We start from the raw sequence: 20,941 nt of genomic DNA on the forward strand, positions 1-20,941 counted from the left end.
AAAATAAATACAATTCAGTGTGTGGGTGGAGTCCAGTGTGGGGGTAAAATTCAGTGTGTGGGTGGAGTCCAGTGTGGGGGTAAAATTCAGTGTGTGGGTGGAGTCCAGTGTGTGGGTAAAATTCAGTGTGTGGGTGGAGTCCAGTGTGGGGGTAAAATTCAGTGTGTGGGTGGAGTCCAGTGTGGGGGTAAAATTCAGTGTGTAGGTAGAGTCCAGTGTGGGTAGAATGCAGTGTGGGTAGAATCCAGTGTGTGGGTAAAATTCAGTGTGTGGGTGGAGTCCAGTGTGGGGGTAAAATTCAGTGTGTGGGTGGAGTCCAGTGTGGGGGTAAAATTCAGTGTGTAGGTAGAGTACAGTGTGGGTAGAATGCAGTGTGTGGGTGGAGTCCAGTGTGGGGGTAAAATGCAGTGTGTAGGTAGAGTCCAGTGTGGGGGTAAAATGCAGTGTGTGGGTGGAGTCCAGTGTGGGGGTAAAATTCAGTGTGTAGGTAGAGTCCAGTGTGGGTAGAATGCAGTGTGGGTAGAATCCAGTGTGTGGGTAGAGTCCAGTGTGGGGGTAAAATTCAGTGTGTAGGTAGAGTCCAGTGTGGGTAGAATGCAGTGTGGGTAGAATCCAGTGTGTGGGTAGAGTCCAGTGTGGGGGTAAAATTCAGTGTGTGGGTAAAATTCAGTGTGTGGATAGAATCCAGTGTGTGGGTAGAGTCCAGTGTGGGGGTAGAGTCCAGCGTGGGGGTAGAGTCCAGCGTGTGGGTAGAGTCCAGCGTATGGGGTAGAGTCCAGCGTGGTGGTAAAATTCAGTGTTTAGGTAGAGTCCAGTGTGGGTAGAATGCAGTGTGGGTAGAATCCAGTGTGTGGGTAGAGTCCAGTGTGGGGGTAAAATTCAGTGTGTGGGTAAAATTCAGTGTGTGGATAGAATCCAGTGTGTGGGTAGAGTCCAGTGTGGGGGTAGAGTCCAGCGTGGGGGTAGAGTCCAGCGTGGGGGTAGAGTCGAGTGTGGGGGTAAAATCCAGTGTGTGGGTAGAGTCCAGTGTGGGGGTAGAGTACAGTGTGTGGGTAGAGTCCAGTGTGGGTAGAATCCAGTGTGGGTAGAATCCAGTGTGGGTAGAGTCCAGTGTGGGGGTAGAGTTGAGTGTGGAGGTAGAGTTGAGTGTGGAGGTAGAGTCCAGCATGTGGGTAGAGTCCAGCGTGTGGGTAGAGTCCAGCGTGTGGGTAGAGTCCAGCGTGTGGGTAGAGTCCAGTGAGTGGGTAGAGTCCAGCGTGTGGGTAGAGTCCAGCGTGTGGGTAGAGTCCAGCGTGTGGGTAGAGTCCAGTGAGTGGGTAGAGTCCAGCGTGTGGGTAGAGTCCAGCGTGTGGGTAGAGTCCAGCGTGTGGGTAGAGTCCAGCGTGTGGGTAGAGTCCAGTGAGTGGGTAGAGTCCAGTGAGTGGGTAGAGTCCAGTGAGTGGGTAGTGTCCAGCGTGTGGGTAGAGTCCAGCGTGTGGGTAGAGTCCAGCGTGTTGGTAGAGTCCAGTGTGTGGGTGGAGTCCAGCGTATGGGGTAGAGTCCAGCGTGGGGGTAGAGTCCAGCGTGGGGGTAGAGTCCAGTGTGTTGGTAGAGTCCAGTGTGTTGGTAAAGTCCAGTGTGTTGGTAGAGTCCAGTGTGTTGGGTAGAGTCCAGTGTGTTGGGTAGAGTCCAGTGTGTGGGTAATGTGTCTAATGAGTCTAATGTGTGTGCATAGAGTCAGTGCAAGAGGGTTAGTTAAAAAAAGGTAAATGCAGGTAATCCGTGTAGCCATTTGATAATCTATTTAGCAGTTTTGTTTAGCATTCTCATGGCTACAAAACTTTTCAGCGTCCTGTTGGTTCCAGACTTGGTACAACGGTACTGCTTGCCGTGCAGTAGCAGAGAGAACAGTTTATGTCTTGGGTGGCTGGTGTCTTGGTGATGAAGAGGTGTGATGAAGGCTGTACGCATCTGTTAACGCAATAAACATTCTTTTGACACTTCTCCCAGGCTCCTGGCTCAGCCGTAGTTGGACATTTCAAAATCACTTTTTAAAAGTTATACGTCTCTTAGATAGAGATGAAGCTCAAGAGAGTAGAATACATGACTGTAAAGTACCACGACTCTAAATCATAGTAGCAGGTGCAGGACGCTGTTGAAATATACATCGTCCTGAAACCAGCATCATTTCTCTACATGACCTGCTTACTAAGACAGAATAGACTGGGTATGCAGGCTGCTTGCTCGTGGAATAATAGACTGGGTATGCAGGCTGCTTGCTCGTGGAATAATAGACTATGGGTATGCAGGCTGCTTGCTCGTGGAATAATAGACTATGGGTATGCAGGCTGCTTGCTCGTGGAATAATAGACTATGGGTATGCAGGCTGCTTGCTCGTGGAATAATAGACTATGGGTATGCAGGCTGCTTGCTCGTGGAATAATAGACTATGGGTATGCAGGCTGCTTGCTCGTGGAATAATAGACTATGGGTATGCAGGCTGCTTGCTCGTGGAATAATAGACTATGGGTATGCAGGCTGCTTGCTCGTGGAATAATAGACTATGGGTATGCAGGCTGCTTGCTCGTGGAATAATAGACTATGGGTATGCAGGCTGCTTGCTCGTGGAATAATAGACTATGGGTATGCAGGCTGCTTGCTCGTGGAATAATAGACTATGGGTATGCAGGCTGCTTGCTCGTGGAATAATAGACTATGGGTATGCAGGCTGCTTGCTCGTGGAATAATAGACTATGGGTATGCAGGCTGCTTGCTCGTGGAATAATAGACTATGGGTATGCAGGCTGCTTGCTCGTGGAATAATAGACTATGGGTATGCAGGCTGCTTGCTCGTGGAATAATAGACTATGGGTATGCAGGCTGCTTGCTCGTGGAATAATAGACTATGGGTATGCAGGCTGCTTGCTCGTGGAATAATAGACTATGGGTATGCAGGCTGCTTGCTCGTGGAATAATAGACTATGGGTATGCAGGCTGCTTGCTCGTGGAATAATAGACTATGGGTATGCAGGCTGCTTGCTCGTGGAATAATAGACTATGGGTATGCAGGCTGCTTGCTCGTGGAATAATAGACTGGGTTACACATCTTTTCTCACTTAATTGCATTCCTTTGAAACCACCTTCTTTTCAGTACCGAATCTACAAAGCCTGAAAGTAAACGTGTTAACTTCAACATAAAGACACGTATCCTCAAAAAGCTAGGCTACAGTATAATGGTACAGTATATAGTATAGTATAATATATAGTACAGTATAATATATAGTACAGTATAATAAATAGTACAATATATAATAGAGTATATTGTAAAGTATAATGGTACAGTATATAGTACAGTATATTGGCACAGTATATAGTATAGTATAATATATAGTACAGTATAATATATAGTACAGTATAATAAATAGTACAATATATAGTACAGTATAGTGGTACAGTATATAATACAGTATATTGGTACAGTATATAGTATAGTATAATATATAGTACAGTATAATATATAGTACAGTAAAATAAATAGTACAATATATAGTACAGTATATTGTAAAGTATAATGGTACAGTATATAGTACAGTATAATGGTACAGTATATAGTACAGTATACTATACAGTACAGTATAATAAATAGTACAATATATAGTACAGTAAAGGTACAGTATATAGTACAGTATATTGATACAGTATATGGTAACATAAAAATACAGTATATAGTACAGTATAATGGCACAGTATATAATACTGTATATGGTACATTATATAGTACAGTATAATGGTACAGTATAATGGCACAGTATATGGTACAGTATATAGTACAGTATATGGTACAGTATATAGTATGGCTGACTGGCTGGCTAGTTGTGGGTTATCATCAAAGTGCACAGAATGCTAATAAAATGTCTATTGGGGCTTCGTTCCAAGGGCACTATATAGGGAATAGGGTGCCATGGGCTCTGGTTAAAAGTAGTGCACTATATAGGGAATAGGGTGCCATGGGCTCTGGTTAAAAGTAGGGCACTATATAGGGAATAGGGTGCCATGGGCTCTGGTTAAAAGTAGTGCACTATATAGGGAATAGGGTGCCATGGGCTCTGGTTAAAAGTTGTTCACTATATAGGGAATAGGGTACCATTTGAAACGAAACCCCAATAGTCCTTTTAGTTGAAGTTTGTGCACTTTAACAATGGTGTATTTAATGCGCTATGAGCTTACAGTACACCGTGGGTGGTAGAGAATTGTTACCATGCTACAGTAGACAGGTAGGTAAACACTGGGACAGGGAGGAAAGAAACACCTAGAGATTTAGCTAGCTAGCTAGCTGGCTGGGTGGTGTTCTACCTCCCCAGAGTCACAGCAGCCGTTAGCAGAGACGGACTGGTCAAAAGGGCAATTCTGCCAGATGCCAGATGGGCCGGTCCATCTTTAGCTCATTGGGACCTGTCAATATTCAGGAGTTTTGTGCAAAAAAATGATCATAATTTGGCTAGTTATAGAGGAAATAAATAGGACAGTGGGGGCCACAAGGGGGGGAAATGGCCCGGTGTATTTTAAGGCCAGGGCCGGTTTCTGGTCCCAGTCTGTCCCTGGCAGTGAGTGGTATCTTGGTGCTCCCTTTCCCTTTTCACCTGAGAAGAGAGGGTATTAGTGAGGACGTTCTTAGACATGAGCACCCTATGTAAACACACACACACACACACACACACACACACACACACACACACACACACACACACACACACACACACACACACACACACACACACACACACACACACACAGTGTCTTTGGGTTCTGTCCTTGTCAGCATTGGTCGGTTGCACCCATACGAGAGAGAGACCCTTATATAACACATCCACAGCAGACCTGGGTTCAGATACTATTCTAAATACTATTCAAATACTCTGAGTGTTTTAACCTGCCTGGAGTGCTAGGTGGATGGGGTTTGTAGTTATTTGTTTTAACCTGCCTGGAGTGCCAGGTGGATGGGGTTTGTAGTTGTTTGTTTTAACCTGCCTGGAGTGCCAGGTGGATGGGGTTTGTAGTTGTTTGTTTTAACCTGCCTGGAGTGCCAGGTGGATGGGGTTTGTAGTTGTTTGTTTTAACCTGCCTGGAGTGCCAGGTGGATGGGGTTTGTAGTTGTTTGTTTTAACCTGCCTGGAGTGCCAGGTGGGTGGGGTTTGTAGTTGTTTGTTTTAACCTGCCTGGAGTGCCAGGTGGATGGGGTTTGTAGTTGTTTGTTTTAACCTGCCTGGAGTGCCAGGTAGATGGGGTTTGCAGTTGTTTGTTTTAACCTGCCTGGAGTGCCAGGTGGATGGGGTTTGTAGTTGTTTGTTTTTACATGCCTGGAGTGCCAGGTGGATGGGGTTTGTAGTTGTTTGTTTTAACCTGCCTGGAGTGCCAGGTGGATGGGGTTTGTAGTTGTTTGTTTTAACCTGCCTGGAGTGCCAGGTGGGTGGGGTTTGTAGTTGTTTGTTTTAACCTGCCTGGAGTGCCAGGTGGATGGGGTTTGTAGTTGTTTGTTTTAACCTGCCTGGAGTGCCAGGTGAATGGGGTTTGTAGTTGTTTGTTTTAACCTGCCTGGAGTGCCAGGTGGATGGGGTTTGTAGTTTTCCAGTTATTTTATTGGTTCTACTTTTGGTCAATACTAGTGCACTATATAGGGATAGGGAGCCATTTGGGACACACTCCTGGTGTTCTGTATCTGGGAAACAACAAGCTCAGCAGCTGCCAGGAGGGAACTGGGAGGTTCATCTTATTAGCGATACAATATCCATATTCAATTCAGCACAGCAGCAGCTTCCCTGTCTGTCTGCAAAACACCAGACGCGTTCTGTACTTGCACAACACCAGTTAGTATTGGTAGGGCACGGGGAGAGAGAGAGAGAGTAAGCTAGACTTTCTCGACTGTTTCTGTGTTTTTAAGTTAATAAGTTGTTATTGAAATTTGCGCTCATCCATAATAAGGTACTGCTTAGTCCCCTTGGTTCACATTTGAGGGGGAAGTACTTTCTCCCCCAAATTCAGAGGATTATTTAAATATTAATATTGTTTATTCTAGAAAGGGGAGGCAAAATGACTTACTAATTCAAAATGTTTTCTTCAGGCTGGTTTAAGAAATGTGTGTTTCCATCAGCCGTGTATTTCGAGAGTTTTTGAGGATCCCTGAACATAGGCCTTGGATTTCAGCTTAGCTCATGCTTTAGTTCAGCGGGCTAACACATTCCTATGGTACACCAAAGACCTCGGTTTGAACCCAGCTGGTCACATGTACACAGTGATTTGTTGTACACAGTGATTTGTTGTGTGAAGTCGCTAGTCAGCAACAACAGCCCAGCTCTGTAACTCCAGGAAGGTCGACTATACTTCTCCTTGACCTCAATCACTGCATATGCTTGAGTTACTAGCATCTCTGTCACATCTCTGTTGCAGAAGTTGCCAATACGCAGGATGTATAATACCTGCTATGGTACCTCACTGGAAGATATATAGTACCTGGTGTGGTCAGTGGCGTATTATAGTTTCGCGGGGCCTCTCCGCAAGGTACGAGCAAGGCCCCCCCCCTCCAAAAAAAAGAAATATATATATTACACATTTTGCCATGAGGCTGAGAGAAAACGTTGCTGTTTTAGAGCTCATACAGTATATTACTCTTAATATTAACAACATTTGAAGTATATTTCTATATACCAAACTATCACCATGTAAAGGAACTACCTCATAATTAAAAAAAATAATATATATATGTATATTGTCGTAAGATGCAATAAACTGGATTTATGTCAACTTTGTCAGACCCCATAAAATGCAAGTGTTTAATGGCCTTTAATTCTAACATTAGATTATTCAAATATTTAATACAAATCTCCCAAATTCTTTTTGTTTTGTTTCAGAGCACTATTGAATGCTCCAGGGCTCATTTCGTTAGTATTTTGGCATGTTTTTCTAGATTTATTACATATAACAACATTTATAAAGTAAACATTAACCCTTAGGTCTATCACAGCAAATAATTCCATTGTTTAAGCATATGTTGAAGCACAGTGGCAAAACATTTTTTTTGTAAGAATATTGAAAAAAATATTGACAGAAACTCAAACATACATATTTCTTTCCCCTAAAAAGAAAGGTTCAATGCAGACATTTGTAATATATGGAATTATTCACTTAAAAATTCCCCCAAAAAACATAACCATTCTATCAAATCTTTCAGCACTCTGATGGAGTTTACGTTTTACGAAGTTGACAAAACTTGAATTTTTCTTCATTAAAGTAGTATACACACTAGCAATTTAGTTTTTCCTCAGTTGATTTATGACTCTAAAACCTAATTAAATATAACATATTTGAACCAACATAAATATACTATCTTAATCTATCAGGGAGATGGAGTTGACGGTTTATATTTGTCACCATGGTGATTCCAATATTGTTTAATTCTTTCAAAAGTAGAGAACTTTACAGACCATGAGTGGTTTTGTTGTACTACATGTAATGAGGATATGAATAAGGGGTCCTTAAGGGTATAGCTGTCCCTGCTCATTCCTGATTCATTTAGGATTTTAGACAAATCTGACAGAGTTGACCAAATCTCCGGACACATCTTTTAGGAATCACAGTTTTAAGAGAAATATGATTTAATGTCGTCACATAGGGCTATTGCACGAAACTACATACTTTTTGTTTTATTGTCAATTATAGAAAAAAATGTAATTGCCCTGGACAAAGGCATTTGCAGGCATAAAGCCGACATGAAAATGAATAGTTTTCGCTTATAAAATTGATCTAAATAAAAATGTTAAGGTAAAATTTCAACAATTCAACAATTTTTTCAACAAAATTTCAACAATAAAAATAAAGTTTCCCTGCCAGACGAGGATGTTCCCGACTTTCAAGAATAAGACAAAGATTGGTAATTAAGGTGTTACGCTATTTATTTATTTTTTAAATGACGTTTTTATTTTTTTATTAACATTTATTTAACTAGGACAAAGACTGGTGTGTAATTAAGATGTTCCACAAGGACAACGACTGGTGTGTAATTAAGATGTTCCACTAGAACAATGACTGGTGTGTAATTAAGATGTTCCACTAGGACAACGACTGGTGTGTAATTAAGATGTTCCACAAGGACAAAGACTGGTGTTATTAAGATGTTCCACTAGGACAACGACTGGTGTGTAATTAAGATGTTCCACAAGGACAAAGACTGGTGTGTAATTAAGATGTTCCACTAGAACAATGACTGGTGTGTAATTAAGATGTTCCACTAGGACAACGACTGGTGTGTAATTAAGATGTTCCACTAGGACAACGACTGGTGTGTAATTAAGATGTTCCACTAGGACAACGACTGGTGTGTAATTAAGATGTTCCACTAGGACAACGACTGGTGTTATTAAGATGTTCCACTAGGACAATGACTGGTGTGTAATTAAGATGTTCCACTAGGACAACGACTGGTGTGTAATTAAGATGTTCCACTAGGACAACGACTGGTGTTATTAAGATGTTCCACAAGGACAACGACTGGTGTGTAATTAAGATGTTCCACTAGGACAACGACTGGTGTGTAATTAAGATGTTCCACTAGGACAACGACTGGTGTGTAATTAAGATGTTCCACTAGGACAACGACTGGTGTTATTAAGATGTTCCACTAGGACAATGACTGGTGTGTAATTAAGATGTTCCACTAGGACAACGACTGGTGTTATTAAGATGTTCCACTAGGACAACGACTGGTGTTATTAAGATGTTCCACAAGGACAACGACTGGTGTGTAATTAAGATGTTCCACTAGGACAACGACTGGTGTGTAATTAAGATGTTCCACAAGGACAACGACTGGTGTGTAATTAAGATGTTCCACTAGGACAACGACTGGTGTGTAATTAAGATGTTCCACTAGGACAACGACTGGTGTGTAATTAAGATGTTCCACTAGGACAACGACTGGTGTTATTAAGATGTTCCACAAGGACAACGACTGGTGTGTAATTAAGATGTTCCACTAGGACAACGACTGGTGTGTAATTAAGATGTTCCACTAGGACAACGACTGGTGTGTAATTAAGATGTTCCACAAGGACAAATCAATACATGCTGCCATGAGGGACTTCTTCTCTCTGTGATGTGACACAGGAACCAACTCTTATGTTGGGTGAGCACCCTATCCCCTATGTAGTGCACTACTTTAGATCAGGACCCAATGGCACCCTATTCCCTATGTAGTGCACTACTTTAGATCAGGACCCAATGGCACCCTATCCCCTATATAGTGCACTACTTTAGATCAGGACCCAATGGCACCCTATTCCCTATGTAGTGCACTACTTTTGGCCCAAGCCTCAAGTTAATTTAGAAATTAATTTCAGATTTCAGTTATGTTTGACTATGTAATGGGGTTTTATTAAAGAACACAAACTCGAGGCCTCCCGGGTGGCGCAGTGGTCTAGGGAACTGCATCGCAGTGCTAGCTGCGCCACCAGAGTCTCTGGGTTCACGCCCAGGCTCTGTCGCAGCCGGCCGCGACTGGGAGGTCCGTGGGGCGACGCACAATTGGCATAGCATCGTCCGGGTTAGGGAGGGTTTGGCCGGTAGGGATATCCTTGTCTCATCGCGCTCCAGCGACTCCTGTGGCGGGCCGGGCGCAGTGTGCGCTAACCAAGAGGGCCAGGTACACAGTGTTTCCTCCGACACATTGGTGCGGCTGGCTTCCGGGTTGGAGGCGCGCTGTGTTAAGAAGCAGTGCGGCTTGGTTGGGTTGTGCTTCGGAGGACGCATGGCTTTCGACCTTCGTCTCTCCCGAGCCCGTACGGGAGTTGTAGCGATGAGACAAGATAGTAATTACTAGCGATTGGATACCACGAAAATTGGGGAGAAAATGGGATAAAATTTTAAAAAAGAAAAAAAAGAACACAAACTCACTAGCCCCCCACACACACACCACCTCCACGCACATGCTGTCCTTCCTGCCCATCGTTGGAATGGGCGGATGGTTCATAATCGATCTGTCCTCTCCACTCCACCAGAGAGACTTTAGTACATCCTGTCCGTTAACACTGCAACACATCAGGAACAGCACTTATGTTGGGCTGGGACACACAAAACCATTAAGCCATCAAGACTCTATCAGCTCTATAAAGACTCTCTCATCAGCAGGCTCAGGAACGCTAAGGGGGGCCACTGACCCCTCAAGGACACAGGGTTTCTGGAACAACTGGGTGGCTGGAGACTGACACAGAGAACTAAGAGACAATAAGAAGAACAAGATAATCGAGGTCAATCTGGGAATGTAATTGAACAGGAGGAAATATTCCAGATGCACTCCACATTTTCGATCGTACTTCAAGAAGGCATTATAAAAAAACACATCATAAATCAATCTGATGCACCTCAAGGACACTAGGTTAACAACAGAGGATGTCTGAACTGACATGGCTGTTAGCCAGAGATAATAACATCATATTTATAAATGTTCAACAATCAAATGGGTAATACAGTAGGCCAGTTTTCTCATTGATTGAAATTGTCACGTCTACTCCCTCTCCTCTCCTCTCCTCTCCTCTCCTCTCCTCTCCTCTCCTCTCCTCTCCTCTCCTCCCTCCGACATGGCCGCTTTGCTAACCACCGGCCCTAGTTACCCATCATTACGCACACCTGCGCTTCATCATCAGACACACCTGGACTCTATCACCTTCCTGATTACTCCCCATATATATATATTTATATATAGCCCTGTGTGGTTATTTCCAATCAACCTTTATTTGCTCTATTTCCATGTCCTGACGGTACTCTTGTTTTTGTATTAATATCGTTGGTGTTATATTAAACTCCCCAACTGTGTCTGCTTCCTGACTCCCAGCTTCTTTGTTAACAGAAATTACCCTTGAGTTACCAAAAAATCTTACCGAGAACATACATCTCATTTTCAAAGTGGGTCCTATAAAAGCACACGTTTAGAAAGCAATCTGATGTCCCCCCTCATCTCATCTCACACCGATCTAAAGCCTCCTCATCTGAATAGAACGCACACAAATTTCAAATAAACTTTGATTTGAAATAATGATTAAAATAAACATTGATTTGATTTGACACACACACTAGCAGCGATCAGCTGTGTTGCTACAGACTGTAATGTCCTCTCTCTTCCATTCAGCATGACAGGATATAAAAGCTCTTGTCTACTTTCTCAATGTAAAACTAAGCAACGACTATCCTTCTAGTGCCAAAGAGCCTGAATTTCAAATCAACCCCAGCTGGGATTAGCAGCTCCGCACCACCGCACCACCGCCCCCCAGTAACTAACACCCTCTTGGAGAAATGACTATTGCTGGATTAAACTGACGGTGTCCAGGCACGCATAAATAAAATATGCCATTCCCAGACACACACACACAGTGTTCCCTGAGCCAGCCTAGAAGAAATCGGTTCATACTGATTGTGATCATGTTCTGGGAGGACGAAAGGAGCTAGCGCCTAGTGAGCACTGAGCTACAAACACAACCACACAAACACAACGTTGAATTAACAAAACAAACATAAGGAAACACTTCCACAGCCTTCTGAAGAGACACTTCAACAGTCATATAATGAGGATGTTCTTAGAGAATGAATTTGAGAGAGAGAGAGAGAGAGAGGAGAGAGAGAAAGAGAGACACAGAGAGACACAGAGAGACACAGAGAGAGAGAGAGAGAGAGAGAGAGAGAGAGAGAGAGAGAGAGAGAGAGAGAGAAGGGGAGAGAAAGAGAGAGAGAGAAGATAGGAGGGAGAGGAAAGAGAAAGAGAGAGACAGAGACAGAGACAGAGAGAGGAGAGAGAGAAAGAGAGAATGAAAGAGAGAGAGAGACAGCGAGAGAGAGAGACAGAGAGAGTGAAAGAGAGACAGAGAGACAGAGAGAGAGAAAGAGAGAATGAAAGAGAGAGAGAGAGAGAAACTAGAAGCATCTGCTTGTGTGGTACAGTAATTCGACTTAAAGTTCCATAACGACCATTAGCCCTGCGTTTGCATGGTAGCTAGAATTGAAGTAAACGCTCCATAAGGACTCTATCTTCTCTATCAGCTCTATAAGGACTCTATCAGGACTATAATGACTATCAGCTCTATAAGGACTCTATCAGGACTATAATGACTCTATCAGCTCTATAAGGACTATATCAGGACTATAATGACTCTATCAGCTCTATAAGGACTATATCAGGACTACAAGGACTCTCTCAGCTCTATAAGGACTCTATCAGAACCATAAGGACTCTCTCAGCTCTATAAGGACTATTTCAGAACTATAAGGACTCTATCAGCTCTATAAGGACTCTATCAGCTCTATAAGGACTATATCAGCTCTATAAGGACTCTATCAGGACTGTAAGGACTATAGCCGCTCTATAAGGACTATAGCCGCTCTATAAGGACTATATCAGCTCTATAAAGACTCTCTCAGCCGTATAAGGACTCTATCAGCTCTATAAGGACTCTATCAGGACTATAAGGACTCTATCTTCTCTATCAGCTCTATAAAGACTTTCTCAGCTCTATAAGGACTCTATCAGGACCATAAGGACTCTATCAGCTCTATAAGGACTCTATCAGGACTATAAGGACTCTATCAGCTCTATAAGGACTCTATCAGGACTATAAGGACTCTATCAGCTCTATAAAGACTCTCTCAGCTCTATAAGGACTCTATCAGCTCTATAAGGACACTATCAGGTCTATACAGACTATATGAGCTCTATAATGACTCTATCAGCTCTATAAGGACTCTATCAGGACCATAAGGACTCTATCAGCTCTATAAGGACTCTATCAGCTCTATAAGGACTCTATCAGGACTATAAGGACTCTATCAGCTCTATCTTCTCTATCAGCTCTATAAAGACTCTCTCAGCTCTATAAGGACTCTATCAGGACCATAAGGACTCTATCAGCTCTATAAGGACTATCAGCTCTATAAGGACTCTATCAGGACTATAAGGACTCTATCAGCTCTATCAGGACTATATCAGCTCTATAAGGACTCTATCAGCTCTATAATGACTCTATCAGCTCTATAAGGACTCTATCAGGACCATAAGGACTCTATCAGCTCTATCAGGACTATATCAGCTCTATAAGGACTCTATCAGGTCTATAAGGACTATGTCAGGTCTATACGGACTCTACCAGGACTGTAAGGACTCTATCAGCTCTATCTTCTCTATCAGCTCTATAAAGACTCTCTCAGCTCTATAAGGACTCTATCAGGGCTATAAGGAAACTGGAAACACTTATCTCCCTCACTAGCTTTAAGCACCAGTTGTCAGAGCAGCTCACAGATTACTGCACAAGTACATAGCCCATCTATAATTTAGCGCAAACAACTACCTCTCCCCCTACTGTATTTATTTATTAATTTTGCTCCTTTGCACCCCATTATTTCTATCTTTATTTTGCTTATTCTTCCACTGCAAATCTACCATTCCAGCATTTTACTCGCTATATTGTATTTACTTCGCCACCATGGCCTTTTCTTTGCCTTTACCTCCCTTATCTCACCTCATTTGCTCACATTGTATATAGACTTATTTTTCTACTGTATTACTGACTGTATGTTTGTTTTACTCCATGTGTAACTCTGTGTTGTTGTTTGTGTCGAACTGCTTTGCTTTATCTTGGCCAGGTCGCAATTGTAAATGAGAACTTGTTCTCAACTTGCCTACCTGGTTAAATAAAGGTGGAAAAGAATGGGGGGAAAAGGACTACATCCGCTCTATAAGGACACTCTCAGCTCTATAAGGACTCTATCAGCTCTATAAGGACTATCAGCTCTATAAGGACTCTATCAGCTCTATTAGGACTCTATCAGCTCTATAAGGACACTATCAGCTCTATTAGGACTCTATCAGCTATATAAGGACACTATCAGCTCTATAAGGACTCTATCAGCTCTATAAGGACTCTATCAGTTCTATAAGGACTCTATCAGCTCTATAAGGACTCTATCAGCTCTATAAGGACTCTATCAGCTCTATAAGGACTCTATCAGCTCTATAAGGACTCTCTCAGCTCTATAAGGACTCTCTCAGCTCTATAAGGACTCTCTCAGCTCTATTAGGACTCTATCAGCTCTATAAGGACTCTATCAGCTCTATAAGGACTCTCTCAGCTCTATTAGGACTCTATCAGCTCTATAAGGACTCTATCAGCTCTATAAGGACTCTATCAGCTCTATAAGGACTCTCTCAGCTCTATTAGGACTCTATAAGGACTCTATCAGCTCTATAAGGACTCTATCAGCTCTATAAGGACTCTCTCAGCTCTATTAGGACTCTATCAGCTCTATAAGGACACTATCAGCTCTATTAGGACTCTATCAGCTATATAAGGACTCTATCAGCTCTATAAGGACTCTATCAGCTCTATAAGGACTCTATCAGCTCTATAAGGACTCTCTCAGCTCTATTAGGACTCTATCAGCTCTATAAGGACACTATCAGCTCTATTAGGACTCTATCAGCTCTATAAGGACTCTATCAGCTCTATAAGGACTATATCAGCTCTATAAGGACTCTATCAGCTCTATAAGGACTCTATCAGCTCTATAAGGACTCTCTCAGCTCTATTAGGACTCTATCAGCTCTATAAGGACTCTATCAGCTCTATATGGACACTATCAGCTCTATTAGGACTCTCTCAGCTCTATTAGGACTCTATCAGCTCTATAAGGACACTATCAGCTCTATTAGGACTCTATCAGCTCTATAAGGACACTATCAGCTCTATAAGGACTCCATCAGCTCTATATGGACACTATCAGCTCTATTAGGACTCTATCAGCTCTATAAGGACTCTCTCAGCTCTATAACGACTCTCTCAGCTCTATTAGGACTCTATCAGCTCTATATGGACACTATCAGCTCTATAATGACTCTATCAGCTCTATATGGACACTATCAGCTCTATAATGACTCTCTCAGCTCTATTAGGACTCTATCAGCTCTATTAGGACTCTATCAGCTCTATTAGGACTCTATCAGCTCTATAAAGACTCTATCAGCTCTATTAGGACTCTATCAGCTCTATAAGGACTCTCTCAGCTCTATAAGGACTCTCTCAGCTCTATTAGGACACTATCAGCTCTATAAGGACTCTCTCAGCTCTATAAGGACTCTATCAGCTCTATAAAGACTCTCTCATCTCTATTAGGACTCTATCAGCTCTATAAGGACTCTATCAGCTCTATAAGGACTCTCTCAGCTCTATGCGGACTCTACCAGGACTGTAAGGACTCTATCAGCTCTATCTTCTCTATCAGCTCTATAAAGACTCTCTCGGCTCTATAAGGACTCTATCAGGACCATAAGGACTCTATCAGCTCTATAAAGACTGTCTTCTCTATCAACTCTATAAGGACTCTATCAGCTCTATAAGGACACTATCAGCTCTATAAGGACTCTATCAGCTCTATAAGGACTCTATCAGCTCTATAAGGACTCTCTCAGCTCTATAAGGACTCTCTCAGCTCTATTAGGACACTATCAGCTCTATAAGGACTCTCTCAGCTCTATAAGGACTCTATCAGCTCTATAAAGACTCTCTCATCTCTATTAGGACTCTATCAGATCTATAAGGACTCTATCAGCTCTATAAGGACTCGCTCAGCTCTATGCGGACTCTACCAGGACTGTAAGGACTCTATCAGCTCTATCTTCTCTATCAGCTCTATAAAGACTCTCTCGGCTCTATAAGGACTCTATCAGGACCATAAGGACTCTATCAGCTCTATAAAGACTGTCTTCTCTATCAACTCTATAAGGACTCTATCAGCTCTATAAGGACTCTATCAGGACTTTAAGGACTCTATCAGGACTAAAGTGACTCTATCAGCTCTATATCAGCTCTATAAGGACTCTATTAGGACAATCAGGACTCTATCAAGACTATAAGGACTCTATCAGGACTATCAGGACTCTATCAGCTCTATCAAGCAATTAACATCTCTCAGATCAAAACTCTCTAAATGAGAACTGCCTTCCCTTCTCCCAGTTTCAGCCTGCTCCAGTTTGAATATATTCACACACATGCTACTCTCTCTCTCTGGCTCTCTCTCTCAATTCAATTCAAGGGGCTTTATTGGCATGGGAAACATATGTTAACAATGCCAAAGCAAGTGAAGCAGATAATATGCAAAAGGGAAATAAACAATATAAATGAACAGTAAACATTACACTCACAGAAGTTCCAAAAGAATAAAGACATTACAAATATCATATTAAAAATAAATACAGTGTTGTAACGATGTACAAATGGTTAAAGTACAAAAGGGTAAATAAATAAGCATAAATATGGGTTGTATTTACAATGGTGTTTGTTCTTCACTGGTTGACCTTTTCTTGTTGCAACAGGCCACAAATCTTGCTGCTGTGATGGAACACTGTGGTATTTCACCCAGTAGATATGGGAGTGTTTTGCTCACTAACTCTTCTCCCATCAGCTTTTGCTAGTCTTTTATGATTTTGCTAACTTTTCCCAACTCTCTCTCCCTCTGCTCTCTCTGAAACTTGTTTACATTGCTTGTGTTCTCTCTCCCCATCTCTCTCTCTCTCTCTCTCTCTCTATCTCTCTCTCTGTTGGTCCCATGTTTTATGAGCTGAAATAAAGATCCCAGACATTTTCCATACGCACAAAAAAGCTTAATTCTCAAAAATATTTTGCACACCTTTGTTTACATATCTGTTAGTGAGCATTTCTCCTTTTGCCAAGATAATCCATCCACCTGACAGGTGTGGCATGTCTGTCTGTCTGTCTGTCTGTCTGTCTGTCTGTCTGTCTGTCTGTCTGTCTGTCTGTCATCTTATCTTTGCTGCTATATCAGCCTCCACTCTTCTGGGAAGGTTTTCCACTAGATGTTGGAACATTGCTGAGGGGACTTGCTTCCATTCAGCCACAAGAGCATCAGTCGGTGTTCCAATTTATCCCAAAGGTGTTCGATGGGGTTGAGGTCAGGGCTCTGTGCAGGCCAGTCAAGTTCTTCCAGAACATTTCTGAATGGACCTCACTTTGTGCACAGGGGCATTGTCATGCTGAAAAAAGAAATGGCCTTCCCCAAACTGTTGCCATAAAGTTGGAAGCACAGAATCGTCTAGAATGTAATTGTATGCTGTAGAGTTAAGATTTCCCTTCACTGGAACTAAGGGGCCTAGTCCTAACCATGAAAAACAGCCCAGACCATTATTTATCATCCACCAAACTTTACAGCTGGCACTATGCAATCGGGCAGGTAGCGTTCTCCTGGCACCAAACCCAGATTGTCTGTTAGACTGCCAGATGGTGAAGTGTGATTCATCACTCCAGAGAACACGTTTCCACTGCTCCAGAGTCCAATGGCGGCGAGCTTTACACCACTCCTGCCGATGCTTGGCATTGTGCATGGTGAACTTAGGCTTATGTGACGCTGCTCGGCCATGGAAAAACCATTTCATGAAGCTCCCGACGAACAGTTGTTGTGCTGACATTGCTTACAGAGGCAGCACTCCGCTTCAGCACTCGGCTGTCCTGTTCTGTGAGCTTGTGTGCCCTACCACTTCGCGGCTGAGCCATTGTTGCTCCTAGACTTTCCACTTCACAATGACAGCACTTAGAGTTGACCGGGGCAACTCTAGGAGACATTTGACAAACTGACTTGTTGGAAAGGTAGCATCCTATGACGGTGCCACGATGAAAGTCACTGAGCTCTTCAATAAGGCCATTCTACTGCCAATGTTTGTATATGGAGATTGCATGGCGGTGTGCTCAATTTCATATACCTGTCAGCAACGGGTCCCAATAGCCGAATCCATTAATATACGTTTGTATATACAGCACATATGGAAAGTATTCAGACCACCACTTCGTTTCACATTTTGTGATGTTACAGCCTTATTCTAAAATTAATTAAATCGTTCCCTCCCATCAATTTACACACAATACCTCATAATAACAAAGCAAAAAAACATTTGTTTTTGTGTGCAAATTTATGATTTTTTTAAAAATCTGAAACATCACATTTACATAAGTATTCAGACCCTTCACTCAGTACTTTGTTGAAGCACTTCTTGCAGCAATTGCAGCCTCCAGTCTTCTTGGGCATGATGCTACAAGATTGGCACACCTGTATGGGGAGTTTCTCCCATTCTTCTCTGCAGATCCTCTCAAGCTCAGTCAGATTGGATGGGGAATGTTGCTGCACAGCTATTTTCAGGTCTCTCCAGAGATGTTAGATCGGGTTCAAGTCCGGGCTCTGGCTGGGCCACTCAAGGACATTCAAAAACTTGTCACGAAGCCACACCTGCGTTGTCTTGGCTGTGTGCTTAGGGTCGTTGTCCTGCTGGAAGGTGAACCTTAGCCCCAGTCTGAGGTGCTGAGCATTCTGGAGCAGGTTTTCATCAAGGATCTCTCTGCTCCGTTCATCATTCACTCGATCCTGACCAGTCTCCTGGTCCCTGCCGCTGACAGCATGATGCTGCCACGATGCTGCCACCACCATGCTTCACCGTAGGGATGGTGGCAGGTTTCCTCCAGACGTGACGCTTGGAATTCAGGCCAAAGAGTTCAATTTTGGTTTCATCAGACCAGAGAATCTTGTTTCTCATGGTCTGAATGTCCTTTAGGAAAATTCCAAAAGGGCTGTCATGTGCTTTATACTGAGGAGTGGCTTTCGTCTGGCCACTCTACCATAAAGGCCTGATTGGTGGAGTGCTGCACAGATGGTTGTCCTTCTGGAATGTTCTCCCATCTCCACAGAGAAACTCTGGAGCTCTGTTAGAGTGACTATCGGGATCTTGGTCACCTCCCTGACCAAGGCCCTTCTCCCCCGATTGCTCAGTTTGGCCGGGCGGCCAGCTCTAGAAAGAGTCTTCGTGGTTCCAGACTTCTTCCATTTAAGATTGATGGAGGCCACTGTGTTCTTGTGGACCTTCGATGCTGCAGAATTTTGTTTTGCTCAGACATGCACTGTCAACTGTGGGACCTTATATAGACAGGTGTGTGCCTTTCCAAATCATGTCCAATCAATTTAATTTACCACAGGTGGATACCAATCAAGTTTTAGGTACATCTCAAGGATGATAAATGGAAACAAGATGCACCTGAGCTCAATTTGAGCTCAATTTTGAGCTCAATAGCAAAGGATCTGAATTCTTATGTAAATAAGTAAATATGTAATATCCTGTTTTCACTTTGTCATTATGGGGGTATTGCGTGTGGATTGATGAGATTCTATATTGTTTTAATCCATTTTAGAACAAGGCTGTAACGTAACAAAATGTGGAAAAAATAGAAGGGGTCTGAATACTTTCCGAGTGTACTTTATTGAAGAAAAAGGTACTTAATGTGACTGTGATATATGGTAGTCCTGCCTAGCTATCTTAAGATGAATGTACTAACTGTAAGTCGCTCTGCGTTTGCTAAATGACTACAATGTAAAGCAGCCAGGTACCTAGAGGCTGGAGTTTCACCATCATGATAGGGAAAGGAATCAGTCATGTGACTGATTGAATAAGAAAGCCGTCTAGAACGCCGTCAGCTAAAAAAAAAAAAGTATATTGGAGAGTTAACTCCTTTAGGAGAATATTTGAAAGCTCTAATACTATTTGAAGCCTGCTCCAGACCCTCCTAAATCCTTGTTTAACTCCATAGAGTGATCTGGGGGGACTGAGCGAGAGAAGCTGTGGGTTAAAGAGATCATACAGACAGCTGAAGTATGATACAGGGCTTTTGACTCTGCCTCTCTCCATTTCTCTATCTCCCTCGTTCTCCATCGATCTCCCATTTTTCTTTCTCTCTGTTGAGATGCTGAGTCCAAATCCCTGCTGTTGACTTTCATCACTGTGGATATGAGGAGGACAAGAGGATGGGAGGAGAGGAGAAGAGGGTGAGAGGAGGATGGGAGGATAGGAGGAGAGAGGGATAGGAGGATGGGAGGAGAGAAGGATATGAGGATGGGAGGAGGAGAGGAGGAGAGGAGGAGAGAGGGATAGGAGGATATGAGGATGGGAGGAGGAGAGGAGGAGAGGAGGAGAGAGGGATAGTCTTAGCAGGACCACTAGTCTTAGTAGTAGTCTTAGCAGGACCATTAGTCTTAGTAGGACCACTAGTCTTAGCAGGACCACTAGTCTTAGTAGTAGTCTTAGCAGGACCATTAGTCTTAGTAGGACCACTAGTCTTAGCAGGACCACTAGTCTTAGCAGGACCACTAGTCTTAGCAGGACCACTAGTCTTAGCAGGACCACTAGTCTTAGCAGGACCATTAGTCTTAGCAGGACCATTCGTCTTAGTAGTAGTCTTAGCAGGACCATTAGTCTTAGCAGGACCACTAGTCTTAGCAGGACCATTCGTCTTAGTAGGACCACTAGTCTTAGCAGGACCACTAGTCTTAGCAGGACCACTAGTCTTAGCAGGACCACTAGTCTTAGCAGGACCACTAGTCTTAGCAGGACCATTAGTCTTAGCAGGACCATTCGTCTTAGTAGTAGTCTTAGCAGGACCATTAGTCTTAGCAGGACCACTAGTCTTAGCAGGACCATTCGTCTTAGTAGGACCACTAGTCTTAGCAGGACCACTAGTCTTAGCAGGACCATTAGTCTTAGCAGGACCACTAGTCTTAACAGGACCACTAGTCTTAGCAGGACCACTAGTCTTAGCAGGACCATTCGTCTTAGCAGGACCACTAGTCTTAGCAGGACCATTCGTCTTAGCAGGACCATTAGTCTTAGCAGGACCATTAGTCTTAGCAGGACCATTAGTCTTAGTAGGACCATTAGTCTTAGTAGGACCATTAGTCTTAGTAGGACCATTAGTCTTAGTAGGACCATTAGTCTTAGCGGGACCATTAGTCTTAGCAGGATCATTAATGTTAGTAAGACCAGACCATTACTCTTAGCAGGACCACTAGTCTTAGCAGGACCATTCGTCTTAGTAGGACCATTAGT

Source organism: Salvelinus alpinus, chromosome 23, assembly GCF_045679555.1.
Source record: "Salvelinus alpinus chromosome 23, SLU_Salpinus.1, whole genome shotgun sequence".
NCBI classification, from domain to species: Eukaryota; Metazoa; Chordata; class Actinopteri; order Salmoniformes; family Salmonidae; genus Salvelinus; species Salvelinus alpinus.